The sequence below is a fragment of the Leptinotarsa decemlineata genome, unplaced genomic scaffold (genome assembly GCF_025532065.1).
Source record: "Leptinotarsa decemlineata unplaced genomic scaffold, Ldec_3_MD MMD2_tig00000576_RagTag_RagTag, whole genome shotgun sequence".
NCBI lineage: Eukaryota > Metazoa > Arthropoda > Insecta > Coleoptera > Chrysomelidae > Leptinotarsa > Leptinotarsa decemlineata.
This window is the reverse complement of record NW_027412551.1, coordinates 10,116,514-10,137,683: the sequence shown is the minus strand read 5'-3', so window position 1 is coordinate 10,137,683 and position 21,170 is coordinate 10,116,514. Positions and strand designations below refer to the sequence as shown.

Here is a 21,170-nt window from a genome sequence, read left to right as displayed (position 1 = left end):
ACTTTTTGTTTACTCGCAATCTAACATCAAATTGATTATCCGGAAATTCACCGTAGTTTGTGCAATGTACAAACTTTACCTCAGAAGAATGCAAACAGGAGGGGAGATTATAAAAACACTTCTCTGGATGTACTCTCCTAGCTCAGAAATCACAAATTTAGCACTAAAGTTCCTGGAAAATTCTCAAAAGATACCCAGGAAAGATTGGCAGTTGGCAGAGAAAGTGGTGAATTGGAACAAGATCCAATGGGTCCTGAACACATTTCATTCACATATATCATCATTTATCCTTTAATATTACAGCAAAGCCTGGAACTTCCACTAAAAAATCCAGTAATCCACAGAGGAAGTTTGGATCTGACATATATACCCAAAAAATGAAGTCTGACTAAGATCTTAGCGAACTTTCCTTGCTCATAAATCACAAATCCATCCAATTTTCAATGAATTCCAAAAAGACATCCAGGAAAGATTGACAGTTGGCAAAAAAGTGGGTATATTTGAAAAATATTGAATGGGCTGTGAACTTATTTAATTAATATATATCGCCAGGACCAGAAGTCATGTATCCGGTCATACTACAAAAAAACGGAACTTCTATTTCAAAAACTGTGCAGAGGAAGTTTAGATCTGATACCCTTACCAAAAACACGAAACTGAATAGGACCACATCCATACCGTAACTTGAGAAAAAGGGACAGAATTTGGCCAGGGCCTTGATTCGAATCAGTTTCATCTCATTCGTTTCAAAAGGAACAGACGACAAAGAGAGTGTTTTAGATTTCTTGGAAAAACAGGACACAACTGATAACACGTGCCTAGATTCAATCATCCAGGTTTCGAGGTGAAGCCGATTCAAACAGTCAATCTGTACGTGGATAGACTGCTTCTTTAGAGATAGGTTGGTATTCACGAACATTATGGGGGAAACAGCAGTAACTTGAGTGACTAAGGGCTATCGTGACGGGGAGTCTAGCTCCTCTGCTAACTGCTAAGGTTAGCAGTGCTAAGGTTATTTACTACGTCTAGCTATCCTAGTCTTAGCATTCCATAGATGGACTGACGTAGAAGGGATGAAAATCGGCCGTACATTCCTATAAAATAAAATTACTTAATTAGTATGAGTCGATAAAATTTGATTATCAACTTTATTGTTCCTAATTAGTATTGGTAGTTAGTTTTTTTGGGGGCAATGAATCTGCTTAGACTCTCTGGGAAGCAGCCAAGTGAATTCCGTGACGACTCCATATTTTTTATTCCTTAATAAAAAATGAATCAATAGATAGCTCGTAAAGAGGGAAATTTGCATACAAACACGAAAGTTCGTAGCTGGAAATACCTGTACCCCGTTCCTCGATTTCTCTCGAGGAGAAGGATATGAATAAATTGTTGATAGCCCAATTCGGGCTCAAGAAACGCCGTATATGATTATTATTTTGACTAAAGCGGGGATTAATTCTGCCGAACCGTGCTCGTTGAAATTCCTAGGGGATCGTAAGGGTAACCACATATCTGGCAAGCATCCAAGTTCTTTTATTGTTTTATATATACCTTATCGGCATGAATACGGTGTTTAATTTATACTGCTGTGGAAGACCTTGACCTCGATACTGTTATATTTATTTGACACAGAAATTATAACCTCATATTCCACGGATCATGAATTTATGAATAGGAGCGATTACATCGAAGTTGAAGAGGTATTTGACAGGTTCTCTTGAACTGTATGCATATACAGTGCATTACTTTAATGTCCACCCCCTTTTATTTTTTGAACAGGTCAACTCAAACTATTGAAATGAAATTAATGCATGAATACTTTTATTTGAAGTGAAATTGACACATGAAACTTTAGAGGGTTCTGGTGACTATTTTGGCATTTGAAATTTTGAAAATTGTACACAGCTTAGGTGTCACATTTCTATTATATGTTAAAGATGAAGATTAATCTTCTTCTTGAAGAAATAAGATCTTCAGCATAGGATCTTCTTCAACATAGGATATGAACAGGAATTGTCAATGAATAATTGATAATTACTGGAGTTTAATCCCAACCCAAACCGTTCTTTCAACACCTTGACACGTGTTTCAATTACCAAATGATCATCTTCAAGTGGAAGATTGATCTTCCTCTTGAAGAAATAAGATCTTCAGCATAGGATCTTCTTCAACATAAGGTATGGATAGGAACTGTCAATGAATAATTGAATATTGCTGGAGTTTAATACCAACACCAAATCGTTCTTCCAACACCTCGACGCGTGTTTCAATCACCAAGTGATCATCTTCAAGAAGACGATTAATCTTTCTCTTAAAGATGATCACTTGATGATTGAAACACGTGTCCAGGTGTTAAAAATGACGGTTTGGTGTTGGTATTAAACTCCAGCAATATTCAATTATTCATTGACAGTTCCTTCAGTAAAATTCGTTACTAGGTACACCAAAGGTTCCAAGCAATGCATCACAAGTAAGGAATAATTGGTTATAAAAACTCGCATTTCTATATTTTTCAATAATCCTGGATATTCTGAAATGTTCTCGAACGCTCGAATAATCTGGATCGTTCAAAAACTTACTAGGGAGTGAAACTTCCAGTGTTCTTATCTTCAAGAGCACACCTATCAAGTTTCTTCATGGTTGGTGATACAGACTACCACATCATTAATTTCCTTTTATCATTCACAACGATTTGGGTATTCCGAGATTTTCATATTCCACAACATTTCACAATGTTCCTCAATATACTGGAATGTTGAGAAGTGCTTTCGAATACTCTCGAATGTTCTTGACTGATATAAAACTTTCTAGAGGGCAAAAATCCCCTTCTGCCTTTAAAATCGCGCCCTTCTAGCACATATGGAATCTTTCCACATGGACACACTAATGACAAAAATTATAAAGATATAAATAATGACAGGTTCTCTGAATTTATAAATGAAACGTGATTTCTTCTAGCCTTGACAGTTTCTGAGATATTCCACCTATTATACAGGATAAAAACGTTATGGATTGATTATTGATTTTTTGAGAAATGGTAGCTTTCACGAAAAAAAGGGATTTTTGCGTGAGAATTTTGAAACGATCAAATTAAGTGATAACTTTTTATCAATCGCATTCTGGACCAAACTGATTAACTATTTTCAGTTCCACTCATCAACACAATATCATGTTCAGATGACGCAAAAACTCGAGTCATATTACTAATGAGGAATTTCTCTCTAGCCATCTTCACGGACTCCAATTTCAGAAGCTGAAGCGAAAGAGTTTCTGAAATATGAAACCGTAGCATTGTTGGCGAGAGTTTGATGTTCTGTTGATGGAATTACTAGCTCAAACGAATAGGCCAAATGGAAATAATAATGGTATTCGACACGGGGAACAGTGAGATTGATAATTTTTTTGAAATGTTCAGTTCGTAAATATGATAGAACTGACCAATACTTGATGAAAATCCATTATAACGCATTGAAAAAATCTACCAAGATAAATATATCTCAGTTCCATACCACAGATACACGAAGAACTTTGGAAATATTTTCAAGGAACTAGAAATGAAGGTGGTTTTTAAAACAAGTGATACGTTACAGAGCTTTTTAGGAAATCCAAAAGACAAAGTCGAGAATTCGGACAAGTCTGGAATTACGAAATTAAATGTTAGGACTGCGAAGCAAAATATTGTGGACAAACAATAAGATTTTTTAAAATAAGATATAAGAAACACTTATCACATCTGAAATATGAAAGACCAGAAAAAATCAGCAGTCGCCCACCATATTTTGCAACATTACCATTCCATATACTTTAGTTTATCAAGATTAGTTAGACAAGTCAACAACAACAGGTGAGAGTGTAGAAATAAGTAAACATAAAACATATTGTAAAATTAATTTAAGACTAGCATATAAGGCAATATTGTGAAATTAATTTAATACACTTTAGGCGCAGGTAACTAGAAGAGGTATCTATGTTATAAATAAGGATAACATATATTTAGTTTAATCGAAACAGGTGTCGAGGTTTCAAAATAACGGTTTGGTGTTGGGAAAAAAACTCCAGTAATAATCTATTTTATTGTAAAATTTTACGGTTTACAACACTGCGTCACGTATTTCGTTATAAATTAGCATCTTCAGGCGTCACAGTACTTCAGTATATTACACCTGAATAATACATTCGTGATATCATTTAGTTTCAAGTGATGAAATGAAAATGAAATGATACCAAGACCAACTCAGTTGAAAAAATATAATTATTCATAAACATGCAATACAAGTTATCCATTCGAAGTGGAAATAGAAAATTATACTGTGCTTCCCAAAAGCTTTCTTTCATTGTGGCCCAAACCATTTCAATTGGATTGAACACACAATAGTATGGAGGCAAACGTAAGAGAATATGACCACGTGTTTCACACATCCAATCAATAATATACTCTTTTTTGAAATTACGTTATTTTATGGTCGCCAGTAATACCTTTTTCGTTGGGATCTTTTCGGGTATTTCCATGTCATGTCATATCTGCTTTTTTGTGTTATTGTTTGGTATTTAAGTCAATAACCGAGAATGATACGAAGCGTTATCCTTAACAATAACCGAGTTTGGAGGAATATTTGGGAGAAGCTGCTCACTGAAACAGGTTTCGAATGAAGCCGCAGTCATATCTTCGTGGTAATCAGCAGACGAATCTTTTATATTTTTGGGTGACAGAAGCAAAGCGTTAGGTACGAAACCACTTTCATTCCCGGCATGCAAAATTATAACACGTTTTCCCCTTGAAGAAGGTGTGTTCAAAGCACAATAATTCGTTTCGTCTACTCAGCCATATTTGACAACATCATGGGTGTCAAACCAAGTTTCGTCGAGGTAGATAATATGTATGCTGGATTCTTGTATGCTTTTCATTCGCCTCAAATATTCTTGTCGGAGTTGAACAATGCGTGCCGATTCCATTATGACCATCTGATTGTTCAATTTTTTATATTTGAAACCACAAGACAATAAGACACCTCGTAGAGTTTCTAAAGATTTGTAATTGTATTCGGAATAGTCAAGTAATTTATACCAAATCATTTCCAAGGTTGATATTTGATTTTTTTGGTATATTACATAAATTGTTCGCCGAATCACATCTTTTGTATCACCATCAACGTTTGCAAATTTTTTACTCCTTTGTTTTCGTTTCATTGCATGGTCATTGACATCCCCTATTTTAATGACTCGAAGAACTGTCGAACGAGATAGTTTCGTTTACTCGCATATTCTATTTACCATAGCATTCTGTGAAGTGTGACAGTTTTCCTTCTTCAAGCATTCATGAATATTCAAAATTACTCGCTGAACTTGAACATGTAAGTCCTTATTTTCAAATTCCGGATCCCTGTCGATTGACACAGATTCCTCACACGTAATGTTATCATATTGCCATATTGATGAAAGTACCCAAAAACACTAAGATTTTCACAAAAATCGGTTTAAACGATGAGATTGGAACCTTTGGTTTAAAAGTTGAAAACTTTTTCTAGAGATCAATTACCCTAACACCAAACTGATATTTTTGCACTCGACGCGCGTTTCCCTAACAAGGTTAGCATCTTCAGGAGAAGCAAATTGATACTGAATCTAAAGACAAGGGGTTTATATACCTAAAGTTTTTTGGTCCGATGTGAACTTTGTTTGTTAAATGATGATTATCCTAATTGATTTTTCGGTCATAAACTAGTGGAACCACTACCTGCAAATTGATTTGTCAGCTTTTTAATCTAGTGTTGACAAATTAATTCGCAAGTAGTGGTTCCACTAGTTAATTACCGAAAAATCAATTAGGATAATATCATTTAACAAAGTCCACGTCGGACCAAAAAACTGAAGATACTAACCTTGTTAGCAAAACGCGCGTCGTGTGCAAAAATATCAGTTTGGTGTTAGGGTAATTGACCTCTAGAAAAAGTTTTCAAAAATCGGTTTTCAAAACCACTTACTACCTCACCTAACCCCACGAACGCACGGCACTGATAAAGAAATATTGTGAAACGGACAAAAAATTAGTATTCAGCCAGTCCAGCTAGTCGAGCCTTTACTCCTCAACTACATTCGATAGCACGTTTACTAACTATATGGGCGACTAGGGGCCAAAGGCAAAAAATGTTTATGATTGTAGTTACTCTTATTTTTATTGCCGTTCCAATTGGGAATGAATAGACTATACCAAGGGGTTACGGTAGTAGAAAATCTGTCATGGAGTTCGCCATATTTTTTTACAAATGGCATCTATGTAAAAAAGCATGGTGGTCCCAGTGACTGATGTTCTACTGTTCCTCTCAAAATCTGTTCAAAAAAATCTGTTTAAAATCTGTTTTTCCGTTAATCAGCTGTCGCCTCCATACGAACGACAACTCTCAGAAGTTAAGAAACTTGTGCGAGCTAAGGACTAACGCGGTCTTTATTGATTTTTGCTTAATATCAACTGTATGAAAATTTTAAACAATCGTATTCAAAGTCCTTTCCCTTCAAATCCCAATCCAGTTGATTTTCATACCAGCTTCAACGTTTCCGTCTTCGTTCGTAAATAATAATTTCATTGTACTAATTAATGGCTTACGGTAGTAGAAAATCTATCATGGAGTCATATTTTTTTACAAATGGCATCTATGTAAAAATGCATGGTGGTCCCAGTGACTGATGTTCTCCTACTGTTCCTCATAAACTTATTTCTGTCCAAACTTGAAAAATGAAGGTTTTCGTCGACCGAAACCTCACGCTAGTCTACATCATGACCGGCACTTTTATATCATCCGAATCTCTGGAGGTGCTCCTTTTACAGCTACTTGTTCCACCCCGCACAAATCGCAATAAATCTTGGAAGAGAATGTTCATGTGCTTCCCACATAAATCGGTCCAACGAAACCGTCCATTTGTTCCATAGATAAAGTTAAGTTCGTACGTTTGCTTATGTGTACGTGCCCAATGCCGTGTTCTGGGGTAAATTATTTGCAGCAGGAACACACGAGGGTGTCGTTGGGAGTTCACGAGATCTTCGTATGAGGGTCGTATGGAAGGGTTTTTATTTTTTTCTCTCTCATGAAATGAACATAATTTCGCTGATGTGTATCGTCGGGGTCACTTGGTGACCGCCTCTACTATAGTGCGCCAAATAAGTGTCGTTTTCCACTTGAATTTAAATTAAAGTAATTTGCAGGAAGCTGGTGGAGAAGTGAGTTTATTTAATCTCATTCATATCATTTATTTGAATTGCAAGGCTTTTATTGGAATGGCACAATACGTAAAAGTTACTTGTGATGCACTGTTTAGAAAACGACACCGTTATTTTTAACTCCTCAACACGTATTTGGATTACCAAGTGATCATCTTCAAGAGGAAGATTAAAATTCCTCTTGGTGATAAAACTCCAGTAATATTCACGTAAAAGTTGAAGGAGCTGAATAGTCTTGAAACTAGGGACTTTCTGATTCAAGGTTGTGCTAATGAGTTAGTCATCACCATAAGCTGAGACCCCTCTACAATACTCAACTACAGACGAAACACAAACTGTTATGTTAGCATTGAAAGGAACAAGTTTTATTCAGTTGAAACTGTAAAGGAAAAAAAGACGAAGACTTTGAACATGCTTTTAGTAAGTGGCAAAGCACTGGTTTGTACATTGGAAAATTCAAATACAAAAGTGAAGGAGACTATGTTCAAGGAAAAAAGAGATGATAGAGTTACACTAAAAATTCTGTTATTATCTAGCCAAACTTCGTATCCTTGACAGTCATACCATTGTCCACAACAAAAACTGGCGGGACTACTGTAATTTTGCCCATAGGCGTATCACGTTTCCCTTCAACAAAAAAAGACGTTACATCGAGAAAAATGCATTCAAGAAAATAACTGAACGTTAGACGTATCTTTCACGCATAGGAAGCAGGAAACAAAAACTTAAAGAGTGCTCTAGCAAAATATACCACTGAATAGGTCAGAATTTCCCAAAAATTGCACACGAACTTCTTTCAAAACTGCTCTCAAGGAGTGTTGGGTATTCACGAGCTGAGATAATTATGAAAAAACTATATTGGTTATACCAGGTCACACCACGAAACAAATTGCACATAAACTGTTTCATAGACCAAGGAAGTCTAGTGTCACCCAATTTGTCATAGAGAGCGGCCACAGAATTAGTTAGAAATGATTGGGAATTATTGGGACCGGTACATGCCAACAGGTTTTTAGAAGCCTTCAATATTTTCTTAACAGAAAAATGTGGAATGGGATCTATGAATAACGACAAAAGTCCCATTCAAAATAGCCCAGTGTTTTTTCACATAATATTTAAAGGGAAATATTAGGTATGGCAACATATAAATTAGGTATTGAAATATAATAACTTGAAATTCATTTGATGAACTTAATTAATTGTCCAGATGTGTAAAAAGCCTAACTCAGCTGTAAGATTCAATTTCAGTCATCTCCTGATGATGTTCACTGGGTTATCGAAACGCTCCTCGGGAGCCAGCACTTTTGTTTTGATGTGGGAGAAGAGTTTTCAATAGAGTGGTTTTTGACAATCAATTCAACGTCGATCAATTTGTGATCATCTGAATTGAGTGAAAGAGTCATTAATTTTGTTTTTCACAATAAAACTCAATGAATTATTATTTACCGTAGAAAAATTTGTTTAGGACTGTTCTGTAGACTTCATCCGAACTTTCACCAGTAAATATTCTACTTGAGAAAAATCGAAAATGATTTTGAAAGAGTAAAATAATTGAAATAAAACAAGTATCAGGTAAATAAACGACCAAATTAACTGACTAGCTCATATTGATATAAAGTAGTAATCAATTAACATTGAAATAATTATAACCATGTAACAAAATAGTCAGTGTTGCAGAATACTCATTACGTCCAATTATCGAATGAAAGTAACGATTTTTGTCCTACTGAATAGGTATACGGTAATTGAATATTTGAGTTTTTGAATATTGGAAACCCCATAATTGCGTGACAGCGAAGCGAAAAAATATAATTCACATATAATGGCTTTATGTTATTCAAACAGTATACGATTTTGTAAAAGTTCATACAGAGGAGAAATATCCAAGCAAGTTTTTGGTATCTTTTCTATGTTTTCTACCACTTACACACACTTACCTACCACAATAAAGTGGTAAAACACATAGAAATTTTCATTTCTCTTTTCATCATGATCTCCTACCACGTAGTAACGGCTACATCCATCAATTTATTTTTGGTATCTGTTTACCACTTTTATTTGTAACTAAAGTTACTGCAGTTTCGTCCTATAAGGACATTTTCATACTTATACATCAACTAAAAATGATTGATTAAATAAGCCCTTATATAACACCACTGTAGGTAATAATAGAGGTACTTAGCCTCATTGAGAACTTGAATTTTGTTTACTTGTGACAATGTGGATCCACTAATTTGAAAACTGGTGAGTAAACTAGATCGATTTGGTCATTTAACAGCTTGCACCCGCAATGTTTATGAATTTCCAAGAAATCAAAAAAATTGAGTTTGCAACCCTTCCTTGCATAGTACATTGGTTCAGGTAACACTGATTTGGGCCACAACGAAAGCTCTTGAAATATCAAAAGAAGTGACATGGTTTACTTTGACTTCATCTAATCATCTAAAATGAGGAGCTCACATTCGTTGTACGGTATATTAGAGAACATACTCTTTACATCGAATGAAACTAAGATTGAATCATGTGGTGTGGTTTGGTTCCTTATGTTTTCCACTGAAGTCAGTGAATTTTTAATGCTGTGAGGTGAGGTGGGACGAAATTGGTAATATTTTTGAACAACTTGTTAAGACGCATTCCTAGTTCTCTTACTGGACTATTTATATACGAAACTATCGGTCTTATGGGGTTATCCTTTTTATGTGTTTTTATCAGACTATATAGCTTAGGGCAGGAGAGGTTCATGTTGGTGATTCTTCGTTTCTCTGATTCAGTGAAAACGATTTCAGTATCTGTATCAAAATAACAGGACATATCGATTAGAAGTAATATCATCTTCGCTATCTATGATATATCCAAAATAAAAGCACAAATGAACTTGCTTTTGATTTCATTTCCATTCAGCCTAAAGATTCTAGAATTGAGGAATTTTGCTATTATGTGCTCGACTCCCATTTTGGAGCCATTTTGTGGCTTGAAGCCGGGGCCTCAATCTGCCTACTCCCCAGGTCTCGTCACGAGTTCTCTCTAAGGTCTCAATCTGCCTACTCCTTAGATTGAACTGGCGTGTCGATGTGTGATCGCTGGTATTTATATCGACGGAAGTTACTGAAACGGGAAGGTGAGGGCGGGGCTTCGGGTGATTACCATCACCGGACGTCCTGGTGGGGGGTGAGCATCGGGAAATTAGGAGTTTCCAGGCAGTTGGAAGTCTCTGACCGTCATCACGTTCATTCAGGCAGAAAGGTCGCTTTTCGATTTCGATGGCCTCGCGAATTATTTGAGCTTGTAGTGTTTTTGCTGTGGCTATGGTCTTAGTGCTCGCAAAGTCTATGTTGTGTCCTGTCTCTTGATTATGTTTGGGCAGGGCTGTGGATGGTTCTGATTTTCGAACTGCAAGTTGATGTTCATATACCCTACTTGTCACACGTCTGTTGGTCTGGCCTACATATGTTCTATCGCAATCGGAGCATGGAATTTCATATATACCTTAGGAGATATATATATATATATATATATATATATATATATATATATATATATATATATATATATATATATATATATATATATATATATGATGAGCTGTTTTCTCGGGTTTCGCTCCGTGTTCTGTGTATTTTCTCCCCATAAGGATTATTTTCACAACGTTTCGGCAAAGTCTCATTTGCCATCTTCTGGTGATGTCTGGTTTTTTCAACTAGACTTCTAGTTGAAAAAACCAGACATCACCAGAAGATTGCAAATGATATATATATATATATATATATATATATATATATATATATATATATATATATATATATATATATATATATATATATATATATAGGTTAATGCAGTGAAGCTGCTGGAAGATAATTCCATGAAAATCAAAAAATAAATAGATAAGTACTCTTTGATCATTCCCATATTGATTTCAATTTAAGAGCCACCAGTATACAGCTGTTTCAGCCTATTGGGCATCGTCAGTACCGGTCAGACGGTCCTCGATTGAAGACAAAATGAGAAAAAACCAAGAAAGTACTTGATAAAAATAGCTGCGTAAACGCAAGCGAACCATAAGTGGAACCACCTATTGGTGTGACACCCAAGACAACTTGCCAAGTTTTTATGTCAGTGTTGGTGGTTTGATCAATCAACCGACAACTGCGGTAGCAGAAATTTTGGAAGCTAACCTGAAATGCCATCGGAAAACGAATCCACATGTTTCTAGAAATGATATGAAATCTAGAAAGGTTAATGCAGTCAAGCTGCTGGAAGATAATTCCAGCCCAATAGGCTGAAACAGCTGTATACCTGTGGCTCTTAAATTGAAATCAATATGAGAAGGATCAAAAAGTACTTATCTATTTATTTTTTGATTTTCATGGAATTATTTTCCAGCAGCATGACTGCATTAACCTTTCTAGATTTCATATCATTTCTAGAAACATGTGGATTCGTTTTCCGATGGCATTTCAGGTTCGCTTCCCAAATTTCTGCTACCGCAGTTGTCGGTTGATTGGTCAAACCACCAACACTGACATAAAAACTTGGCAAGTTGACTTGGGTGTCACACCACCCAAGTCAACTTGCCAAGTTTCGCTTGCGCATTTTCATTAACACCAAAAATATCGAGTAAATGTTCTTGCTTTTTTTATAACCATTCAAGTAAATACAACAAATTAGGTATCATTGGAAAGATAATTATGTGCCCTTTCAAATGATATATCACTCGACCCCACTTTCCATTTAAAATTTTAGGGTTGTTACTCACCCTCGCTAGGGGATTGAAGGTACAGGTAGAAAAATACATCTAACATGTGTGCCCCTCAAAAGCAAAATCGACCTGTACGAGCATTTTTGCGTTAAGGAGAAAAGCAAGGTGCATACTTTTCGTTGGACAGTGCTTCTGAAAACCTGCACTTGCCAGTATTCTTACAATTTTTTTTCTCTAGTTTGAAAATTCTCATCGAACCAGGAGAGTTTTCCCAAAGAACAACACCGTAGCTGATGTGTGAGTGGAATAATGCAAAATACGTGATGTTTTGCAGTTGACGAAGGATATATATTGCACTAGATAGTTCATTTGCGAGAAGATCTGTAAGTTGATGTCAAGATAAAGTACTGTCGAGAGTAATGCCAAGTAATTTCACACTTTTGTTGGCTGAACCTACAGTGGTGAACTCAAGATTTTGAGTTTTGTCACTATTCAACTTCAATTTATTTGCTAGAAACCAAGTGTTGACTTGATTTTCAACTTCTTCCATTACTTGTGGAATGTTAGATGATGATTCATCCCTAAATATTAAAGTTGTGTCATCCGCATAGAGAATGGACTTATAGGGAGACATGCAACTACATCTGTCATTAACATAAATAACAGAGCAGTATCTTCATAATAAAATACTGCTGTGGAAGGGTGGTGACATCAGTCGTCTACAATTCGTTAGGGGTGTATCTTGTAAATCATTACCAGCGTATTTCAGACAGAAAAAGATTTATCTTTATTGAGAGCTGGCTATAGCTTCTTCTACTCCTTTTTCTACTTTTCACCGTGAGTTTGTTATCTCTTTATTGACATGAATCATTTTCTTCTTCAGGAATTCTTCAATTTCAGTTTTCTGACGTAAAGCATTTTCGTATTCAGAAATTCTTTGATTTTACTTTTCCATTTCATTATCCCTGGTATTTAAATCTTTTGAATTGCAGCAATTTCGACCCCAAAATTCCTAAATTTCAGTTTTCAATTTTATAAGTACTTTCAGGCAGTTAAGATTCTTGTCACTAGTTGGCGTATAGGTAGGTCCAAACGCTCGGTCCCTATTAACTCTACTATTACTGACAATGAGAGTGAATAGTAGGGACATTCTCTTGACTGTTGACTACGGACTTCAAGGTTATGTAACTCGAATGGCCGCCTGAAAAAAAATGTATTATGAGAGCGTTCTATATAGACCTGAGATATAATTATGAGCAAAACTTTCTCCTTGTCATTGAATCACTGTTACCATGTTCTCATACCCTCGTCAAATTTCTGATAAATGCGACCGACAACTCTCTTCGGTTTACATTATTCCAAGTTACTGAGGACAGAGCACCAATTTGGAAAGCATCGGCACGTGTGCTAATGCAATAATGGCGTTAATGATGCCCGTAATACCACCATCCGTGTTTGTTTGAACGCGGGACGGCCGGTCGATGGGTTCGAATTTCGAAGCCAAACAACGAAATAATGCCAAGAGAAACTCTGTAAGTGAATACGCGTTAATTTGTCGAGTTGGTTGTTAGGTGGTCATATTGCAAAAATGTTGGCGAGTTTCTTGAAAGCTTGGCATGGGAACCAAATGAAATTGAAAGCTGTTGGCATGACCAAACTCATCAATTGTCTTGATAGTATTCCGATGATTACGAAATGAGTCACGATTCAAAGGTTGCCTGACATTCGAGGTCATGTATGATTTCATTAATTTCTGGATTTTTCCATGTTCTGGTATCATAATTTTCATAACGTTAATAAAAGTAAACTTATTACAAGGAACTTCTTTGATAATCTTCATTCCTTAGGGAGTAATGTCTTTGAATAACATTCAACGGCGAATATCCCTAGATCAAGGAATGCTTTTGAGAGATCTTGAGAATGGCCTTCAAAATTTTGTTTCACAAATTCTGAAATATCAAACTATTCGTTTTGGTCTTTTATTATCCATTCTTTCAATGTACTTCACTGGAAATCATTTCAATGAAACTTTCAAATGATACCGACAAAATTATAAAATCCTCTCTGAAAGATATACTAGATCTTCTCTCAGATATTCCAGATTCAATGTAATTGAATTACTGAGAAACCTGAACCGATCTTAACTGAGATTGACGAACAATTGAGCAATAATGGAGAAGCACAAGAGTCCTGGCAGAGATATTTGAATATGAACAACTCCAAGATTGTAGACTATTTCGTTGGTTAATTAAAATCCACTATGAAGTGCACACACTGTAGACACTCATCAGTAACCTTTGATCCTTTCTGGGATTTGTCCCTTCCCATACCACAAAGATATGGCCACATGAGTATGTCACATTGCTTGGATTCTTTCACAAGAGAGGAAGAGGAAACTCTGGATGGAGATGAAAAACAAATGTGTTCGAGGTGCAAGCAAAGGAGAAAATGTACAAAGTCCTTATCAATCTATAAGTTTCCCCGTATTTTAGTAATTCATTTGAAAAGGTGCTCTCCAACGGAAAGGTTCAGAGGCAAATTAAATGTTCCCATTGACTTTTCTTCACTTGGATTAGATATGAGCAGTTATGCAGCAGACAATGTGGCTCCTTGTCGTTATAGTCTATATGCACTTTCAAATCACAGTGGGACTACTTACAGCGGACATCACACTGCATATTGCAGACACCCATATAGTGGCACGTGGCATAAATACAAAGATTCACACGTGTTCCCAATTTCGCCAAAATCACTTGTGAGCAATGAGGCATATATCCTCTTTCATGAACAGGAGGGAACGAAGCAGCACCTTTGATGTGATTTTTTTTCTTCTTTCCTTTTTTTTATAATCTCAGTTCTATGAATTGATTTGTATTTCATGATTGTTCCAAATTTCATTATAAATTACAATAGAAAAAAAAATTAAAAAATATATAATATTAAGGTTAAAAAATGAAAGGTCTTGGTCTATTCAAAGCTTCATGGAAAGTTTTCATGAGTTGTTAATGCACCATAAAAATTAACATCTTGTAAGAACTCCAAATTTTGATCATGATCCAGGAAAGTGTTTGGCGAAACTCAAAATTAAAGTTGACGATGACAAATGGTCGTATCCAAGTAAAAAATTGAAAGAAGCACTGAGAGAATAAAAATAGAACAAATCAAAAATTCTCACTTACGATGGATCTGGCGTGGTCCTATATCAAGAATATGCTCCTACTAATTATTTTATTAAAACAAGCAATTCCACAGTATAAAGCTTCAAAGATGACAGGATATGTTGTAAACTATGCAGAAACATAGACTTCACCTACTGAGTTAACGTCTTTAGAAGATTAGGTTGTTTTGTAACTGTTCGGTTACTCGAAGCACTAGATACGAGAAAACGGTCATCTCTAGATGTTATAGTCCTGCCTCGCCCTGAATCAGGTCTGCAAGTTACCAGACCTGTTTCATGGTGCCGCCACCATACTCGTTGTACACTCGAGAGACTAAGCGCACTTTCACACGGAGAGCTTCACGTCTCTCGCTACCGAGAGAGAGAAAGGTTCTTAGCGCCGAAATGCAAGGAGTCCAATGGAGCTTTCAAACGAAGATCAGGAGCCGCTAGTCTCGGGAGACGAGAGCCGGGGAGACATGTCTCCTCCTCGAAATGCAAAAGGATGAGGGGGGGGCTTCCACATGAGGAGTGAAAACAGCTCTCTTTTGTTGACGTTTCTCACTATTTATCATGGCAGACAACCAGTGATGCAATTGAACCCAGGTTTGTGTTTAATGAACCCTACAAAATACAAATGAAACAGAACACAGAATCAGATGCTACAAATGCAGTACGCGTATATACAGAGGATCAAAAACCAAAGAAGGCTCAGGATGTGGAGTGTACTCCAGTTCACTAACCCTAGGCATTAAGTGGGGAATGGGAAAAAATACCAGCGTGGTCCAAACAGAACTGGCTGATATCTCAATCGCCACCAAAGAAATAACCAGGAAAGGAATTTCTGGCAAAAACATAACAATCTGCACTGACAATAGACAAGCCCTATTAGCCTTGAACAGACAACTTATTACCTCAGGGCTAGTACTAGAGTGCCACCAAGATTTAGCCAAAGCCTCGGTAGACAATAACATCCTGAGGTGGGTTAAAGGGCACGACAGGAGTAAAGGTAATCGCATTGCCAACTCCTTAGCCAAGGAAGCGGCTGGACTGAGAATTTTAGGACCCATTGGCACCTACGGCCTGATGACTTCGACAATTGCGGAACTAGCCAAATATTACACACCCATGCTCAATACCTAAAGAAATGGGATGGAATCAAAGGATGCAGTCTTGCCAGGATCACCCAGAGCGACCCTGGGAAGCTGGCGCCGAAGGAATATCTGGCGATGACCAGGAAAAATCTACGCTCGACAATAGGATTTCTGACTGGCCACTGTCAACTAAGAAAACACCTCCATAATATAGATAAACCTCTATGCAGGATGTGTGAACAGGAAGATGAGACTGTCAGACATGTCCTATGCGAGTGCCCGGAGTTATCGTCAATAAGAGAGTGCGTGTTCGGCGAGTCTTGGCCTACACCCAGTGACCTGTCCACCTCTTTGGAAAGGATAGGATGGACGATGACCTAGGAGGACAACTCCTTGGGAGGATGTACAATGGGTTAGATGTTGTCTAAGTGCTGAGGGCTTACACTCACCCTCCCTATTCTACAGATACAGACAGATAGTGCTTTCGCAAACCGATCCGCTCTTTGGGATAAAAGTCCCGACATTTATAAGGACTGAAATGAAGTCGTAAAAAGTTGGAAGGAAGTCTGCAAAGTGCTCAACTTGCAACCTTATCCATCCTTTTCTTGATCGTTGATGTTTCTGTCGTCGAAGTTTGTGTCGACGGTAAAGAAGGATATGGCATCAACTTGCGTTCTATGACTGACCTTAAAGAGCCAGGAGCTGAAAAACGCTTCCGGTGTGAATGGGCGGTAGGTAGGAGTGATGAACGCTATCATATAGGAGCGAGGGACGTGAAGCTCCTCGTGTGAAAGAGTCCTAACACCAACGTTTCTTGCGGTTTGGCGCTGACCGCGGCCATTTTCCAAAGCTGCCACAATTCTTACCGCAATAACAGAAATTATGTTCATTTCGTATACCAACATTGACAACAGTACACAAACAAAAGCAAATCGAAAGATAAGACTATAAAAAAGTATACCAATAGTTGTTTTAGGAAGTCAGGCGAAGACTCGTTTTTTGTCAAACGCATCTAAAATAATTCGAATGAAAACATAAATTTCCATGAGTTATTCAACATTAAAAATATTTGCCCACAACGATCTCAAGTAGCGATCGATATGTCCGAGAGATTTCGTTGATAGTAACGGAGGAATGAGAAATAGCTCTTGGTAAAAGCTTCTCGCTTCGCGGGTATATACAATCTACCCGTCCATCCGGTGAATGCATGTCTGCATATTCATTGAAAGTAAACTTTGCGTTCCAGTAGAAATTCAATACAAACACATCAAACGTATAAACTTCTGTTGTTCATTATCATAGACTGAATACATTTTCGGAACTGTGTTTATTTTTGTATCACAACTTGTTATTTTCATGTGACAGATCAGTCAACAATCCTATAACTTCAATATTTTCCTGGTAACAATAAGTATATAGCATGCATGCTATAACTCTGTCAAAAACATTCAATTATAATTTTTGAATGAATATAAGATCCAATACAGATTCAAATCACAACGTACACTATTGTCGAGGCAAGTGCCTCGTCTTGTTACAAGAGAAGGCTGTAGTGGTTCACTTTTACCATAGGTCGATTATCTTGCACTTTCATCAATCAAATTTTGCTTTCTGGCACTCTTTACATTTCTATGATAATGGAATTAACTTCACATTCATAGTTTATCAAGGAGGCCCTAGACGGTCAATCATTTTGATCAAAAGCTTGAGTCAGTCGATTGACTCAAGCGTGATTTACCATGTAGGAACCTGTTTGATGCTTGAAGCGAGGTTTGATGGTGATTGATAGAAAGTTTGAATAACTCAAGCGGTTGAAGGAGGGGGTTGACCGTCTAGGACAATTTTCGTCAAGCATTGCGTCAGTCACTAGGTAGAAACCATGGCGTCCGCTACGGAAACTGAACTTCTGAAAACTCTGAGCGGGAATTCATAAACCTGTTGATTGAATTATATCGCGATTGTCCGGAATTATGTAAAGTGAAGAGCGAGGACTATTATAACAGAAACATGAAAACTGCATCATTACCATGTACCAGTTCATCGACCACCGTCTTTTCTTTTTCTGTTGTTTTTTCCGCTTGAGGGCAATCAATGTCAGGGAGAGGAAGGCCAAATTCGTGTTCGAAACCATTGCTCACCGAAATGAACCATCAGCGAACCAACAACAAGTGTACGCTAGTCTCATTTCTGGTGAGAAGAAGGTTTTGATCAAAAGATTGAAGGGCTGATTGCAGTTGATTGAAGCGCGCGTCATGCGATTGACTCAATCATTTGATCAAGCAGATTGATCGTTTAGAGACCTTTAGAACTTCTGAATACAAATGAAACTGAAAACTATAATTTCTATTGGAAATATGGCATATCGAGACAAACTATTTCTTTCGTTTGTGTTTTGATCCAACAAAATATTCAACAGCGGTTTTTGTATTTTCGAGATATCTTTGCCTGCCGGCATAGGATAAATTTTAAAATGAAATCGGTTTGATTACGATACATACTAGATCCTGAAGTGGCGTTAAATTTTCAAGGAAAAACTGTTTCAAGAAAATATTGTCACTTTTATCTAGAAATCAATAACCCGCCTTGGAGTTTTTAGAGTAGCTTGGCTGTGACAAAAAAAATATTTGAAACTTCAAGTTTGAATGTCACGAAATTCTGGCGCCCAACGTGGGGCGAGAGAACGTCCTTGCTATGAAAAATATGTACGCGGGTGATCCCAGAATTACAAAAATTTTGAAAAAAAATTCTTTCAACATAATCTTCTTGCACTTTTCCTGTAACCTTCAATAAGTTCCATACCGTTTTTATAATGAGGTGTCTTGCTCCTCAAAGTAGCCATTAACTACAGACATTACGTCTTCATCGTTGGAAAATCTTTGACCACTGAGCAATTTTTTCAAGTTCAGGAATAGAAAACAATCCAAGGGGGCTAAATCTGGTGAAAAGGGTGCATAATTTTGGTCAATGCGACAATGGATTCGTGAGCTGGTGCATTTTCTTGATGAAACAGCCAAATACGGCGGTTTTTGCTTGACTTCTTCACTCACTCACGTTTCAATAAGTTCACATAATACTGGCTGTTGATAATTTTATCTTGTTCAAGATAATCAATGAAAATTATCCCACGCGCATCGGATGACCTTGGCTTCAGATTAAACAGTCTTTGCCTTCTTTGGAGCCGGTTCTTTCTGTTGAGTCTACTGTTTTAATTATTCTTTTGTCTCGGGTGTAAAGTGATGGACTCATGTTTCAAACATGGTTATGAAACGACGCAAGAATTCTGCTTTGTTGCTGTAAAGCTTTGCTGAACACTTTAAACATCTCCACGACACTGTTTTTGCTCAAGTGTGAGAAAACGCGGCACTCAGCTTGCACACAGCTTTCTCATGTCCAAATTTTCGGATAATATAGGATCGCACTTTTTGAAATGACCACTAAGTCTGCTAGCTCGCGCTTTGTGGATTTTCTTCGCCGTTTCTGGAGTCATCTTATTTAGTCGTCCACTGCGATGCTTCTCTTGACAGTTCGTACGGCCTCGTTTAAACTTTGCTATCCAATATTTTATTGTTGTAAATGAAAAAGCATACTCATCCAGGAAGAATCCAGTTCAGCTTTAACATTGGGTGGGCTGAGGCCTTTTCAATAAAAGTATTGTATCACATAACAAAGGCCAATTTTCTCCATTTTCACTATTTCACCGAAAACGTTCACTATTGATGGCTGCCAAACAAATACTAATTAACCCAGCGTCTTCAAACTTGAAGCATATGCTTTTTAGATTGTGTACTTTATGATACAGCGATATTTTTTAAACAACTACCGCCATCTCTAGGTCAGGCTGGATACTTCTGGGAGCACCCTCGTATGTGTGGCAGTTATTAGTTGTTGTTTTGAAGATATATTACATATTCTCATTATTGATGATGGACTGGCCTACACCAGACTCTCAGAAAGCCAATGTACTAGGAATCACTAACGACAGAATCAATGGTTTATTCAAAATATCTTACATTGAAACGTTACTGAAAAAACGCATACTGCTTCTTTTCTTGATTTTTTATTCCCAAACTGTCCAACATTTAATTTTTGTAGACGTTGAGTATGCACTTTATAAAAAATGTGAGGATTTGAATCGGCACAATAGCGACAATTATGACGATTAACTGTGTCATTTAGAAAAAAAGGACATTCATCACTGAAGCAAATGTTGAAAACAAAATGTGAATTTTCCACCGCTCGTTCACTAACCAACTCGCAAAATTGCAAGCGTCGATCGAAATCTTCTTCATTCAGTTCTTGCGTTAACGTCTATTTCTATAGTACAGTTCAATCAACTCAACACTGTGTGCAGTTGTGTAAATCATTGTTTCTTTAGCAACCCTTTACGGCACTCACTACTAGTAATAATGTAGATATCACTTTTAACATTAAAATGAAAAATAGAAACAGCATTTTTAACCATTTCTTAATTGTATTGGTCCTCTTATTAGAGAAGAACTAAAAAGTTAACAAAAAAGTAGCGTAAGAAACAAATGAAATAGTTCCAAATACATTCCAACTGAGCAGTGGCGTACAACAATTTATTGTTATTAACAATATTGAAAAAGTTAATTATCGGAAAGAACTCTTTTAAATACGTCCAAATTTTAAAAAATGTACACCATTGCTTAGAGAATTTCAAAATCTTTAAAACGATGTGCGACTCGCCCCCTATTTCCTAATTAAATTCCAAGGATTATTCACCCGCCTGCTCCGGAGTTGAAGTGACGACGTGTACGTGTACATGAGGAAAAAACTGTCCCCCTCCCAATGAAAATTGACCTGCCTGAGAGTTTTTTCGGATTTACAAGATTAGTACCCAAAACCTCCATGTCAAGTTTTCGATGGCCCACCCTGTATAAAAGTATTTGTTTCGAAAAGTATTTTTCTTTCGTGAAATTTGATGAAAATGGGTGTTTCGAGAGGGCTTTTCCTTCCAGTTTGTGTCTGAAAGTCACTATTTTGCAT

At 36.9% G+C, this 21,170-nt stretch overlaps 1 protein-coding gene across 2 annotated transcripts in view; it reads left to right on the top strand.

Annotated features, from left to right (window-relative positions):
* kek5 (leucine-rich repeat, immunoglobulin-like domain-containing kekkon 5 protein) overlaps positions 1–21,170 on the top strand; it is a 233,473-nt gene that overhangs the window by 47,803 nt on the left and 164,500 nt on the right. The window lies entirely within an intron of this gene.